This window comes from Salvelinus sp. IW2-2015, linkage group LG32, assembly GCF_002910315.2.
Source record: "Salvelinus sp. IW2-2015 linkage group LG32, ASM291031v2, whole genome shotgun sequence".
Lineage (NCBI taxonomy): Eukaryota > Metazoa > Chordata > Actinopteri > Salmoniformes > Salmonidae > Salvelinus > Salvelinus sp. IW2-2015.
The window spans coordinates 20,071,410-20,086,525 of NC_036871.1; positions in this window are offsets into that span (position 1 = coordinate 20,071,410).

Sequence of the window (15,116 nt, forward strand, 5' to 3'; positions counted from 1 at the left end):
TTCGACATATCTACCTCAATTAATACCCCTTCACATTGATCTGGCGCTGGTACTCCCTGTATATATCTCCATTCTTGTATATTTTATTCCTCTTGTGTTGCTATTTTTAATTCTGCATCGCTGGGAAGGGCTCGTAAGCAAGCATTTAACGGTTAAGTCTACACCAGTTGTATTCGGCACAAATTTGATTTGTGTTCTTTTTTCTTTGTTGATTGATTTATTGATTGAAGACTGGTTTCATAGGTCAGTGGATTGTTTTCATAGGTCAGTGGATTGTCTTCGTAGGTCATTCTCTGTGCCAGTTTCCCAAATGCTTAACTTGCAAGCCCTACCTCAAATGTGCAGTACTCAATGTCAAAAAATTATTACTAATAAAAAATAGATTAAAAAGAAAACATGAGACCGCTTGACTTTTTCCATATTTTCTTAATTTACAGCCTTATTCATCAATCAACACACAATACCCCATAATGACAAAGCAAAAACAGGTTTTTAGAAATGTTTACAAATTTATAAAACAAAAAAACTGAAATATAACATTTACATAAGTATTCAGACCCTTTACTGAGTACTTTGTTGAAGCACCTTTGGCAGCGATTACAGCCTTGAGTCTTCTTGGGTATGGCGCTACAAGCTTGGCACACCTGTATTTGGTGAGTTTCTCCCATTCTTCTCTGCAAATCCTCTCAAGCTCTGTCAGGTTGGATGGGGAGCATCACTACACAGCTATTTTCAGGTCTCTCCAGAAATGTTCGATCGGGTTCAAGTTCGGGCTCTGGCTGGGCCACTTAAGGACATTCAGAGACTTGTACCAAAGCCACTCCTGCGTTTTCTTGGCTGTGTGCTTAGGGACTTTGTCCTGTTGAGGTACTGATCGCTCTGGAGCAGGTTTTCATCAAGGATCTCTGTGTACTTTGCGCCGTTCATCTTTCCCTCGATCCTGAGTAGACTCCCAGTCGCTGTCGCTAAGGGTGTGGGTGTTAGGGTGTTAATGTAAGTTTGAGTGTGTGAGTGTTAGTGTGGGTGTTGGTGTGAGTATGTGGGTATTAGTTAGTGTGTGGATGTTAGGGTGAGTGTGTGGGTATTAGTGTGAGTGTGTGGGTGTTAGTGTGTGAATGTTTGTGTGCAAGAGTGTCAGTGTAGGTGTGATAGGCAAATATACATGTAAAAAGGAGTAATAGTGACGAGTAGCAGGCTAAATACATACATACTAATGGTAATGGCAATCAATAATCAATAATCATTGCACAGCAGCGTAGTGGTAGTAATAAATCAAATCAATAATCAAATTAGCAGCAGCGTCGGTGTGAGGGGGAGCAGTAGTTGTTAGCCATTTAACAATCTTATGGTCAGTGGATAGAAGCTGTTTAGGAGTCTGTTGGTCTGAGCCTTGATGCACCGGTACCGCCTGCCAGACAGGAGTATGGAGAACAGTCCATGTCTCAGGTGGCTAGAGTCTTTGGTAATTCTTTGGGCCTTTCTCAGACACTGCCTGGCATGTACATCCTGGATGGCTGGGAGCTCACCCCCAGTGATGCGCTGGGGTGTCTGCACCACCCTCTGTTGGGCCTTCCAGTCGAGGGCGGTCAGTTGCCATACCAGATGGTGAGACAACCAGTCAGGATGCTCTTGATGGTGCAGCTGTAAAGTTCCTAAGGATCTTAGGGGCCATGCCAAATCATTTCAGCCTCCTGAGAAAGAGGCACTGCCGTGCCTTCTTCACAACTGTGCTGGTGTGAGAGGACCTTGTTAAGTCCTCAGTGGTGTCGGCACAGAGGAACATGAAGCCCTTGACCCTCTCCACTGCGGCCCTGTCGATGTGGATGGAGGTGTGCACCTGCCCCTGTTTCCTATAGTCCACTGCCAGCTTTCTGACGTTGAGGGAGAGGTTGTTGTCTAGGTTCTAGGTTGTCTCTGACCTCCTCCCTGTAGGCTGTCTCATCACCGTTGGTGATCAGGTCTACCACTGTCGTGTCATCAGCGACTTTGAGGATGGAGTTAGAGGTGTGCATGGCCTCACAGTCGTGGGTGTACAGGGAGTACAGGATGGAGCTAAGCACACACCCCTGGGGGGCCAGTAAAATGTGTGAAAATGCTAATTAATTACTTAAAAATCATACAATGTGATTTTCTGGATTTTTGTTTTAGATTCCGTCTCTCACAGTTGAAGTGTACCTATGATAAAAATGACAGACCTCTACATGCTTTGTCAGTAGGAAAACCTGCAAAATCAGCAGTGTATCAAATACTTGTTCTCCCCACTGTAGGTATTCCTCTTTTCTAGGTGGGAGAGGTCAGTGTGCAAATGAGATTGCATCATCTGTGGATCTGTTGGAGTGGGTCCAGGGTTTCTAGGATGATGGAGTTGATGTCAGACATGACCAGCCTTTAAAAGCACTTTGTTATTACAGATGTGAGTGCTATAAGGCGATAGTCATTGTGACAGGATGCCTTAGAGTTTTCGGGAACAGGAATGATGGTGATTACAGACTGGGACAAGGAGAGGTTGAAAATATCTGTAAAGACGCCTGCCAGCTGATCTGCACATGCCCTGAAGACACGTCCTGGAATACCGTCTGGCCCCGCGGCCTTACGAGTGTTGACCCGTTTAAAAACCTTACTCACATCAGCCTCAGAGAGAACGATCACCTAGTCCTCAGAATCAGCAGGGGCCCTCATGCAGGGTCTGTATGGTTTTTGTCAAAGCGTGCATAAAAGGCATTGAGTTTGTCTGGCAGAGAGGCATCGTTGACCAGATCACAGCAAGGGCTTCCGTTGTAGTTCGTAATCAGAGATGTGCAGTATTTCTGTTACATGTATTTGAAATATGGATTTTAATTACTTCTGACTTTTTAGTAATTTGTATTACTGAAACGCTCGTTGGAAGAAGTGGACCAAGGTGCAGCGTGGTACGTGTTCATGCTTCTTTATTAAATCCAAACACCAAACAAAACAACAAAAGAGCAACGAACGTCACGTTCTGAAGGCTACACAGAGCTAACAAAAAACAACATCCCACAACCTAAGGTGGCAAAATAGGCTGCCTAAGTATGATTCCCAATCAGAGACAACGATAGACAGCTGTCCCTGATTGAGAACCATACCCGGCCAAAACATAGAAACACAAAACATAGAAATAAAGAACATATGCCCACCCAAATCACACCCTGACCAAACAGAGACATAAAAAGGCTCTCTAAGGTCAGGGCGTGACCCCCCCCCCCCCCCCCCCCCAAAGGTGCGGACTCCGGCCACAAAACCTGAACCTATAGGGGAGGGTCTGGGTGGGCATCTATCCGCGGTGGCGCCTCTGGTGCGGGGACCCTCGTTGCCGACCCCGGACTGGGGACCCTCGTTGCGGGCCCCGGACTGGGGACCCTCGTTGCGGGCCCCAGACTCGGAACCCTCGCTGCAGTCCCCGGACTGGGGACCCTCGTTGCGGGCCCCGGACTGGGGACCGTCGCTGGAGGCTCCGGACTGGGGACCGTCGCTGGCTTCGTGGCTTTGTGCCATGGATCATCACTGGAGGCTTCGCGCCATGGATCATCACTGGGCCATGGAGACGAACTGGAGGTCTGGAACGTAGAGCTGGCACCACCCTTCCTGGCTGGATGCTCACCCTAGCCCGGCAACTGCGGGGTGCTGGCACAGGACGTACTGGGCTGTGGACACGCACCGGAGACACAGTGCGCAGAGCCGGCGCAGGATATCCTGGACCGAAGAGACGCACTGGAAGCCAGATGTGCTGAGCCGGCACCATCTGTCCTGGCTGGATGCCCACTCTAGCCCGGCCGATGCGGGGAGCTGGAATATAGCGCACCCGGCTATGAGTGCGCACTGGAGACACACTGCGCAGAGCCGCATAACATGGGGCCTGACTAGTCACACTCTCCCCACGGTAAGCGCGAGGAGTTGGCTCAGGTCTCCAACCTGACTCAGCCAATCTCCTCATGTGCCCCCCCCCCCMAAAAATGTTTGGGAGTGGCTTCTCGGGCTTCCGTGCTAGCCGTGTCCCCTCGTAACGCTGGGCTCCCTTTCTAGCTGCCTCCACCTTCCTAGCTGCTTCCACCTGTTCCCATGGGAGGCGATCCCTTCCGTCCAGGATCTCCTCCCACGTCCAGGATCCTTTGCCGTCCAGGATGTCCTCACATGTCCAGTCCTCCTTACCACGCTGCTTGGTCCGTTTGTGGTGGGATGTTCTGTAACGCTCGTCGGAAGAAGTGGACCAAGGTGCAGCGTTGTACGTGTTCATGCTTCTTTATTAAATCCGAACACTAAACAAAACAACAAAAGAGCAACGAACGTCACGTTCTGAAGGCTACACAGAGCTAACAAAAAACAACATCCCACAACCTAAGGTGGCAAAACAGGTTGCCTAAGTATGATTCCCAATCAGAGACAACGATAGACAGCTGTCCCTGATTGAGAACCATACCCGGCCAAAACATAGAAACACAAAACCTAGAAATAAAGAACATAGAATTCCCACCCAAATCACACCCTGACCAAACCAAATAGAGACATAAAAAGTCTCTCTAAGGTCAGGGCGTGACAATTACACTGAGCTGAACTACACTCAAATGTATTTTGTAACAAGATAATTTGAGAGCTTAAATTTATATTTTCAAAATATAGCATGATGTATATTCTTTTTTTAATAGCGGTTTACCATTTTGTGGTCCCCTTTCACCCTGCATTGGTATGAGAAGTCTGATGGCACCACGTTGTGATAACAGCATCTTCTAAATGAACTAAATATAAATGTGTATGTAAAAATTGACAATTGCAAAGCATGAGTATTATTCTATTGAGCTCAACCACAAAACAAGGTTTTGCCTAAAAGGGATACTCCTTTTGTCAAAATTGACTTTTTGTAGCAGGTTAGGAGAATTAACGTAGCAGGTTAGGAGAATTAACGTAGCAGGTTAGGAGGAATAACGTAGCAGGTTAGGAGAATTAACGTAGCAGGTTAGGAGAATTAGGTTAAGCTGTATCCCATCTAGACATGACTCTGAAATAAGGCCAATAATAATACCCTGTGTGCTTAGCAGTTCAATTTGCTATGTTCGTCTTCACATATACATTTACATTTTGGTAATTTAGCAGACACTCTTATCCAGAGTGACTTACAGTCAGTGCATTCAACTAAGTTCGATAAACAACAACATATCACAGTCATAGCAAATAAAACGTTTCTGTAACCGTCACGGAAAATGTTGTTCCTGTTCGGGCTGGCTACTTGCAAATGTATTTCAAAATACAAAATACATGTATTTTAATGAAATACATTTAAAATACAAGTATTTTGCAGTTTATTTTGATACATGGATCTTTATGGTAGTTTGTCAATGTATTTTGTCATTTTTACCCATCCCTGTCCATATAGCCCCTGCAACGTGTTGACCATTGGAAGCCGGTATAATAGGATTCTACCTTGCTCCGATATTGTCCTTTTCCCTGTTTGATGGCTCTGCGGAGGTCTTAGCGGGACTTCTTGTATGCATTTGTGTCCTCAGCGGTAGCCTCAACTATAAGGGATATTAGTGTAGTGATGTTGTGGTTTCTAGGTGGCGTTGCTTCTTTGATGGCTTTGTTTCTTTTTTTGACTGAGCCTTCCCTCCGCAGTGTTGCTCCATTTAGTCTGGGTGTAAACCTGTTGGATTACTGCCCGCTGGCTGCATTTGTCTGGGTCAGAAAACGGAGTGGCGTAACCGTAACCATACAGACTGGCACGGTGGCACCCCAGGCTGGGATCAGTTCCAAATGGCACCCTATTCCCCATTATAGTGAACTACTATAGAGCTCTGGTCAAAAGGAGTGCACTATATTGGGAATAGGTGTCACTTGAGATAGCAAATAAAATATGTTTATTTGGTTGCGTACACAGTTTTGCAGATGTTATCGCAGTGCAGTGAAATGCTTAATTTCCTAGCTCCAACAGTGCAGAAATATCTAACAATACAATAACAATACACACACAATACACACATAAAAGTTTTAAAAAAGAACAAGAAATGTGCACAAGCCTGTGTCTTATTTGTAGAGAGATGTTGAGGAATCCAGACGGTACAACCATACTGAAAACATGAAAAGAAACAAACGTGCAATGGACATGAAAATAGGCAACAGAAAACAAAAATAAAAGTTTGAGTTTACAACATGCCCATTTCTGACACCCAACCTCTCCACTATAACTCATGTTATTGTACCACCGAAACAGATATAATGAAATATACTGAAAAAAGTACACTCAGAATATATTTTGTGTTGCATAAATAAAGCTGTGACAGCCCAGTACTTGAACTTGATCCAAATTGGATTGAGTTCAATTTATTCCATTGGGCAATGCACATGGAGACACATACCATTAGCGAGATTGCAAGTGAATGGCACAGTTCTTGCACAATTGAAATGCTTTGCCTACGCCCCTCAAACAGTTTGTGTCCCCACAAAGCATTTTGTGGGGAGGCCTGTGCAAGAGGAGCAGAGGCCCCACTAGCCCTCCTCACTCTTAAAGTGCCCATAAATACTTTGTAGCGCCGCCAAATGCCCAGCCGTTTTCTGTTTTTGGTGGGGCACTCAAGGGGGCGAGTAGGCAAGGGATTAAAGAAAAGTGCAGATATCAGAGGCTTAAATTGGATACGCAAAAAAATCCCTGATAAATAAATACACACACAGACAGACGTGGACACTCGATGAAAAGCTCAATTGAAACATCTTGAAGTCATGACATGGCCGCTTTTGTCTTCTATTGCACAGAGTCGAAGCAAAAATATATATTGACACCACCCTTTGAAAACAGACCTATCACGCATGGAGAATGATATCAGGGGGTCTGTTTTGAGCCCCCCCCCCCCCCTGGGAAAACAGCGACAACAAATTAGCCTTCTTTTCTGTCCAGGCCCAGGGACGACACTTGGACAGCCCTGAGATTGTCCACCCGGGTTCCCATGAACCTCGCTAACCTTCCCATTCAGCTAAGAAGGAAGCAGCCATTGTGCCAGCACCTGTTTCTGTGGAAATTGGTAAAATGATGGCTTTGTTAGGCATCGCCCAGGCAACCAGGAGAAAAGGGACATATTGGGGGATGGGGGCAGGGGTTTGACAAGGAGGGTCCAAACATGAGCGGAGATAAGGAGAAGACTTTTCTGGAGAGCAGGAGATGCATTCCATCTCCCTGATCGTGGTGTGACAGAGAGAGGGTTCCAATCATGGGTCTAACCAGGGGTTTTCAGACTGCACTTGCCTGGCTGGCCACACTCAGAGTCCGACCATGCCTTCTTCCACTGATATGTCCTGTTTGACATTGTGTTAGTGAGCTGGTTGGGCCGGTTGAATGGCTGAAAGGAAGAGAGAGGAGGGATGAGGTCATTCACATCATGTCCCTGAAATATTCCTTCCCAGTCATAAACAGCAGTTAAGTTTCAACAGGAGGATTTCTGTTATTGTAGGACAGTGTACTAGACAGTGTACCTGTTGACAACATTGGTCAATTTTAGGGGAAAATATGAAAAGTGTGATTTACACATTTAACCCCCCAAAAAAATATATATATAAAAATAAGAAAAGTAAACATTCTTAGAGGAAAATATAGTAATAATATATATCTAATATACTGTATGTATATATATATATATATTTCTAAAGACAATATTTTTTTGTAAAACTTTTGGTGAAAAATAAATGAATTAAAAGACATGTATAATCCCCAGTTACATGCTAAATTGCCCTCCCTTGTTTCCCCAGCAGATTTCCAGGAACAATCTTGTACCATGGACGGGCAATTTCCACAAAGAGATCTTACTTGACTTTACCACCAGATGGTGGTCATTCCTTAGTACTACAGGTAAAGTCAAAACATTTGGAGGGGACATGTTAATGAGCTGAATGCAATGATGTGTATAAACCCTGGATAGCGGATTCTTTGTAATGAGAGGCTTTGAAGCCGCTTGCTGCCATACTGGTACTCCTCAGAAGGAGCAGTCCTCCATGGGAAGGAATGGAATTGGTATTTCAATAAAATTATTCAAGGACAAAATTACATTACACTGCATGTAGTAGTGGGGACATAAGTAATCTCAACAAAAAAACACTTTAATTAATATTTTTTTATATGTATTTTTATGTTTTATTTTAATATATAGTTACATCATATATTTTAAAAGATTGAATTAAGGTGTCTGTAATTTAATATACTGGGCAAAAACGAATGTAGACATTTTTATAATTTCCCAAATCTTTTTTACAATGGAGGAGTACCAAAATGGCTGTGCCGTGGCTTCAATACAGCGCCCCCTGTTTGTCATCCAGGATTTATACACATCGTTGGTTGAATGTCTCTAGCTACACACTACAGGGGTTTTCAGGTTTGATGCTGTTCAATGCCTCACAAGACTCAGTGTTATCCACTTTTCCCACATTCTCCTAATAATCCCAGATTCATGCATGAAGTTGTTGTCCTGGACCTATTCATTTTTTATTTATTTTTTATATCAAGATGACACATTTGGGAATTATCCATACTAACCTATATTGTATAAATGGATCCTTGCTTCTATTTTAAGTTACTTATAGGCTTTTATTCCCGAGATAGACATGCTCATTAGCCTTGGTCATGTTTGGAAAATTCATCTGGGGGACCAACCATCCTGGACCAGACCACGTATGAAGCATTGATTGATAGAACCTTTCCAACAATATAGGACTTACCAGGTTTTCATCCAAAAATATATCATCCTTAATTTAGAACTTTCCTTGGCATAAGATTCAAATCAAGAACTTAACAGTTAAACACAAACCATAAAATAGTATGACTATATTCACTGGAAATCCGCCTAATAGCTCATAACTACCTATGAAGGCTTGGAGGGGTGAGGACAGGACAACAGGCACTAGTTGGGCAGACAGGGAGTAAATCATTGGGCTAAGGTTGGGGCCTCCACCACCATCATCCTCTCTGTTTCAGTAGAGGGTCTCTCTTTCTATCTCCCCCCACCCCTTCACTCCCTCCCTTTTCTCTGTCTGTGTGTGGTGGTGGTATACAGGCTGGTGGCCAAGCAGGAGGAGATACAAGGCCTCTTGGGTGACTAATGGGGGGTGGCATGGCATGGTATCCACAGGGCCTTTCAGACAGAGAGGTGGTCCTCTCTCCTTAGGGGCACTCACACAGGCTTTGTGCCAGGGATCAAAAGAGACTTCATTTAGCATGTGGGTGCACTCCAACCACTGCTTGGTGCCAGGTTGACCTGTCCTTTCAGGACCATCCACTCTGTCTTCTGGGTAGGCTGGTCGAGTAACAGCTCTCTCTGACTGAACACTGAGGAACACTGAGGCCATTAGGGGCATAGGGATGGACTCACTCATTCAGGAAGGTGCAATAGTGAAAAGTGAAATGTAACTAACTGTTTAAAATAAAAGGGTTGTGCAAGGTAGAGGAATGATGGATATTGAAATTATAGGATTGTGCAATAACATGATGTGCAATGCTCAGGGGCCTTGGACATTAAAGGGATGTGTAATAGTGAGTATATGGGGGGGGGGGGGTGTACAGTTATTTAATGGGCAAGGCAGGGGTAAGAGTCCTTAAACTGTACATTTTGTTTGATAATATGTCTAGCCTATGCCATGTCTCCCACCCTATCGCAGTGCATTTTATTGTACGCAAAGCAAATATCTGTGAAAATCAGACAATAAAGAAATAAATCATCTGGGTGTATAATTATATAGGGACGGTTTTCCCGTACACAGATTAAGCCCATTCCTGGACTAAAAAGCTATTTCAATAAAGAATCTCCATTGAGAATGCTTTTTAGTCCAGGAATCGGCTTAATCTCTGTCCTGTGAACTGGCCCATAGAGTTTATGATATACAGCATTATATAAAGCAAAATGTCAGGTCTTTGCATGGCAATATATCCAACAAAACATTTACTTTCATGTGTTATTACATTTCAAGTGTGGTCCTTTGAAACAGACACGTAAACTACTATCAGTGCTGTATATCAAATAGTCTGTGTGTTAGGGTACTGTATATGAAATAGTCTGTGTGTTAGGGTACTGTATATCAAACAGTCTGTGTGTTAGGGTACTGTATATGAAATAGTCTGTGTGTTAGGGTACTGTATATCAAACAGTCTGTGTGTTAGGGTACTGTATACAAGTGCTGTTACCTCCCAACAAGCGTCTTTAAATATGGCACTGTGGGAACTAGCTGGATGACCAGGGTCTTATGAAACCTACTAAAACTGTCTTCACCGCAGTCAAATGTGTGTTATTTATCCCTGCGGTGTGAACTTACCTTCACTGTAGGATGAGACCAGAACATCTGGCCGAGGAGGTATACTGTTCTGTGAGAGAAGAGAAGGTGGGGGTGTAAGTCAGTCTCCATGAGGCCTACTGTTACTATTAGACCACCTTTTTAAAGGTTGTCTCTCTGTTTTCTGTGAAATACTTTTGTGCAGGAGGGGGAATATTGTTCCAGGGGATTGGAGAGAAAGATGGATCCAAGCTGCAACACACACACACACACACACACACACACACACACACACACACACACACAACACACACACACACACACACACACACACACACACACACACATGGAGTGGAGAAACAAAACATATGGCAGGTTTTCTAGCCTGGGCTCAGTATGGTGTTTAAGGGGGGTTTGTTAAGGGTGATTTATTCACGTTCAGGGATTCACAGGATGCCTCCAGTTCAACTGATTTCCCAGAGCCACCGGAAGCTGCAACCAGCCACAGCAGACAGGAATTCTCAACCCTTCTTCATCATCCGTGTGTCAGACAGACACCTACCTGTCTGCGTCTGATCTTGTGGGGTTGAAACGGTACCGTAACAGCCCTGTTTCGCTGGACAAGATGAAATATGAATCCAGCAATTCTCCAGATTTACCACAAGGGAGAGCTGTTACAGAGAGTCAAATCCAATTATCAAATCAGATGTAATAAATCAAATCAAATGTTATTTGTCACATGCTTCTTAAACAACAGGTGTACACTGACAGTGAAATGCTTCCCAACAATGCAGAGAGAAACACATAATAATAACAATAATAATAATAATAATACAAATAATAATAGAAAAATGAGTAGACAAATAAATCATTGGTGAAAGCCCGGTGGGGTTGTGTGTTGTTTACCTTTATATGGGCCTCTAGATGCACACAATTGTTTCCACACATTTTATGGTGCTTGAAGTTACAGTCCTATGGGGAAATTTGCAAATGCTGAAACATGTTGCAGTATAACTTAGTAGAGAATGCATTTACAATGCTGTGAGACCGTTTCGTATAGTGAAAACCTATAACCATGTTGAAGAAACAATGTTTGACTTATAATTGTTCATGGTTATTAAATTCAATGTTCAACATGTTCAATTATATGTTGGATGTCCATTTCATTTTTCAGGTGAGGTAAATACAAAATGAATGATGTAATATTGAATTGTCCAATGACAATAACATAATGTTTTTGAGAGTATCTTGTGAGACGTGAGCCAAAAGTAATCAGGGCTGTGACCCTAGTAGTCTCAGACTCCGGCAAGTCCTGGTGCAGGACTGCTTCCCAAATTTCCTATGTAGTGCACTACTTTTGACCAGGGCCCAGGTCAAAAGTAGTGCACTATACAGGGAATAAGATACCCTTTGGGATAAAGCCAAGATCTGCAGCTGTGCATTCAACATTCAAACAGCCGGGGTGGAGCTCTGTTTGTTTGTATCTCAGACGGGAGTTGTTACTCCATCTCAACAATTTGACATGTAGGCCTAGGCTAGCCATGGGTGTTCCTGCAGAGGTAGCCACATCGCACAAACACACACATACACACACACACACAGATATGCACATAGGCACCCACGCACGCACACACACATACACACACACCTTGCCTACATTACCCTACATTAGGTGCTAACAGGACCACACATACTGTCTCACTCAAAATGTTTGGAACGCTAAAAACATTTATTTCAACTTAAAATAACACGTCTTAAAGGAAAGTGTAACTACATGTACACTATAGTAAAGGATAAACCAAAACATATTTTGGATGTGTTGTCCAAAGTCTGGATTTGTTGAAATGTGAAGAGGGGGTAATGTGAACTACATTGACTGTTGCAGTTTTTTATATCATTTTGGTACTATTTTCACAACTATGTGGTGAATTTTCTAAACTCTTAGTACAAAACTCAAAACTGGTAACACTTGTTACACAGCCAGTCTTACATTCAAAACCTTTCTTTCACCACACAACCATCGAGACAACATATACGTTTGCTGTGAAATATAATGACTGCATTGGTTTAATCACCAATACACAACATAATTATATCTTCTCAATTTAGTTATTTAACATTCAGTTAATCCAACAGCATAACATGTAAGATACATATTTCAAAATTGCCCTTTGAATGTAGCATGCTACAGTACTGTACCTTACAGTACATTACACTGCTTTCACATTTCACATTTTCACTCTTGCACTACCCATTCAAATTGACTGAACATCTCATTTCCATCATTTCTATCCCACGTGTGATCAAAGGTGGGATCATTGAAGACATCTTTCACAATGTAATGAAATGAAAGAAACATAATGTTTAGTAGGCACTAGTTTGCATCAAGTCTGTCTTGAGCATTTGACCATACGCAGTAAATATCCTCATTGTTCATGGACCTGGGGAACATCCATTTGGCATGGTGAATCCAAGCCTGACATACAGTAGGTCTGGATTGATGTCATTGCATGCCTCATCTATGGCTTGAAGGAGGGTGGTACACTCACGGGAATGGCAACCACACATCTTCCACCTGTATTGTATTCATGTATTGTATTTTACAGTATTGAATTGTACATACAGTTGAAGTCAGAAGTTTACATACACCTTAGCCAAATACATTTAAATTCAGTTTTTCACAATTCCTGACATGTAATCCTAGTAAAAATGTCTTAGATCAGATAGGATCACCACTTTATTTTAAGAATGTGAAATGTGAAATGTCAGAATAATAGTAGAGAGAATGATTTATTTCAGCTTTTATTTCTTTCATCACATTCCCAGTGGGTCAGAAGTTTACATACACTCAATTAACATTTGGTAGCATTGCCTTTAAATTGTTTCACTTCGGTCAAACGTTTCAGGTAGCCTTCCACAAGCTTCCCACAATACGTTGGGTGAATTTTGGCCCATTCCTCCTGACAGAGCTGGTGTAACTGAGTCAGGTTTGTAGGCCTCCTTGCTCGCACACGCTTTTTCAGTTCTGCCCACACATTTTCTAAAGGATTGAGGTCAGGGCTTTGTGATGGCCACTCCAATACCTTRACTTTGTTGTCCTTAAGCCATTTTGCCACAAACTTGGAAGCATGCTTGGGGTCATTGTCCATTTGGAAGACCCATTTGCGACCAAGCTTTAACTTCCTGACTGGTGTCTTGAGATGTTGCTTTTCCTGCCTCATGATGCCATCTATTTTATGAAGTGCACCAGTCCCACCTACAGCAAAGCACCCCCACAACATGATGCTGCCACCCCCATGCTTCACGGTTGGGATGGTGTTCTTCGGCTTGCAAGCATCCCCCTTTTTCCTACAAAGATAACAATGGTCATTATGGCCAAACAGTTCTATTTTTGTTTCATCAGACCAGAGGACATTTCTCCAAAAAGTACGATCTTTGTCACCATGTGCAGTTGCAAACCGTAGTCTGGCTTTTTTTATGGCGGTTTTGGAGCAGTGGCTTCTTCCTTGCTGAGCGGCCTTTCAGGTTATGTCGATATAGGACTTGTTTAACTGTGGATATAGATACTTTTGTACCTGTTTCCTCCAGCATCTTCACAAGGTTCTTTGCTGTTGTTCTGGGATTGATTTGCACTTTTGGCACCAAAGTACGTTCATCTCTAGGAGACAGAACATGTCTCCTTCCTGAGCGGCATGACAACTGCGTGGTCCCATGGTGTTTATACTTGCATACTATTGTTTGTACAGATGAACGTGGTACCTTCAAGCATTTGGAAATTACTCCCAAGGATGAACCAGACTTGTGGAGGTCTACATTTTTTTTCTGAGGTCTTGGCTGATTTCTTTGGATTTTCCCAAGATGTCAAGCAAAGAGGCACTAGTTTGAAGGTAGGCCTTGAAATACATCCACAGGTACACCTCCAATTGACTCAAATTATGTCAATTAGCCTATCAGAAGCTTCTAAAGCCATAACATAATTTTCTGGAATTTTCCAAGCTGTATAAAGGCACAGTCAACTTAGTGTATGTTAACTTCTGACCCACTGAAATTGTGATACAGTGAATTATAAGTGAAATAATCTGTCTGTAAACAATTGTTGGAAAAATTACTTGTGTCATGCACAAAGTAGATGTCCTAACCGACTTGCCAAAACTAAGAAATTTGTAGAGTGGCTGAAAAATGAGTTTTAATGACTCCAACCTAAGTGCATGTAAACTTCCGACTTCAACTGTATGTATTGTAGTGGTCCTGTATGTGCTCAGTTCATAGAAGCATTGCACTCGCAACACCAGAGTTGTGGGTTCGTTTCCACCTGGTGTCACATGCCAAAACGTGTGGACTCCTCTCACTTTAGGTAAAAGTGTCAGTTACGTACATTTTTATAAAGCAGTGTGATGATCTTTTTGATTATCTTTTTTTAGTTTTGTACTAAGAGTTGTGAAAATTGACCACGTGAAAACTGCACCAAAGCGATAAAAGAAACGGTATAAAAGTTTTTATGTTTCTACTTTACAGACATACATTTTCATTATGTAGTTCTCACTCTGTAGTAGACAAACCAGTTTTCATGTCAAATCTACAGGTTAAGTGATCATCAATTAGGAGCTGTTGTATTACGTAATAGTAAAAGGTATTTTAACAAAAGTGAAGAGAATCATATCAAAAGTAATGTATGCATTGCATTGTGAAAGGAAATTACTTTATATGAACATGTATTGCAATGTGGAACATGTATTTCATGTATAAAACAATTATTAAGTTTGGTGAAAAAAGTGACTGTATGATTTTGGGTGTTGTTAGTCAATTGAAAATGTGCTTAGAGTTTTAAAACAACTGCCTTTTTGATGAGCTGTTTTGAGTTT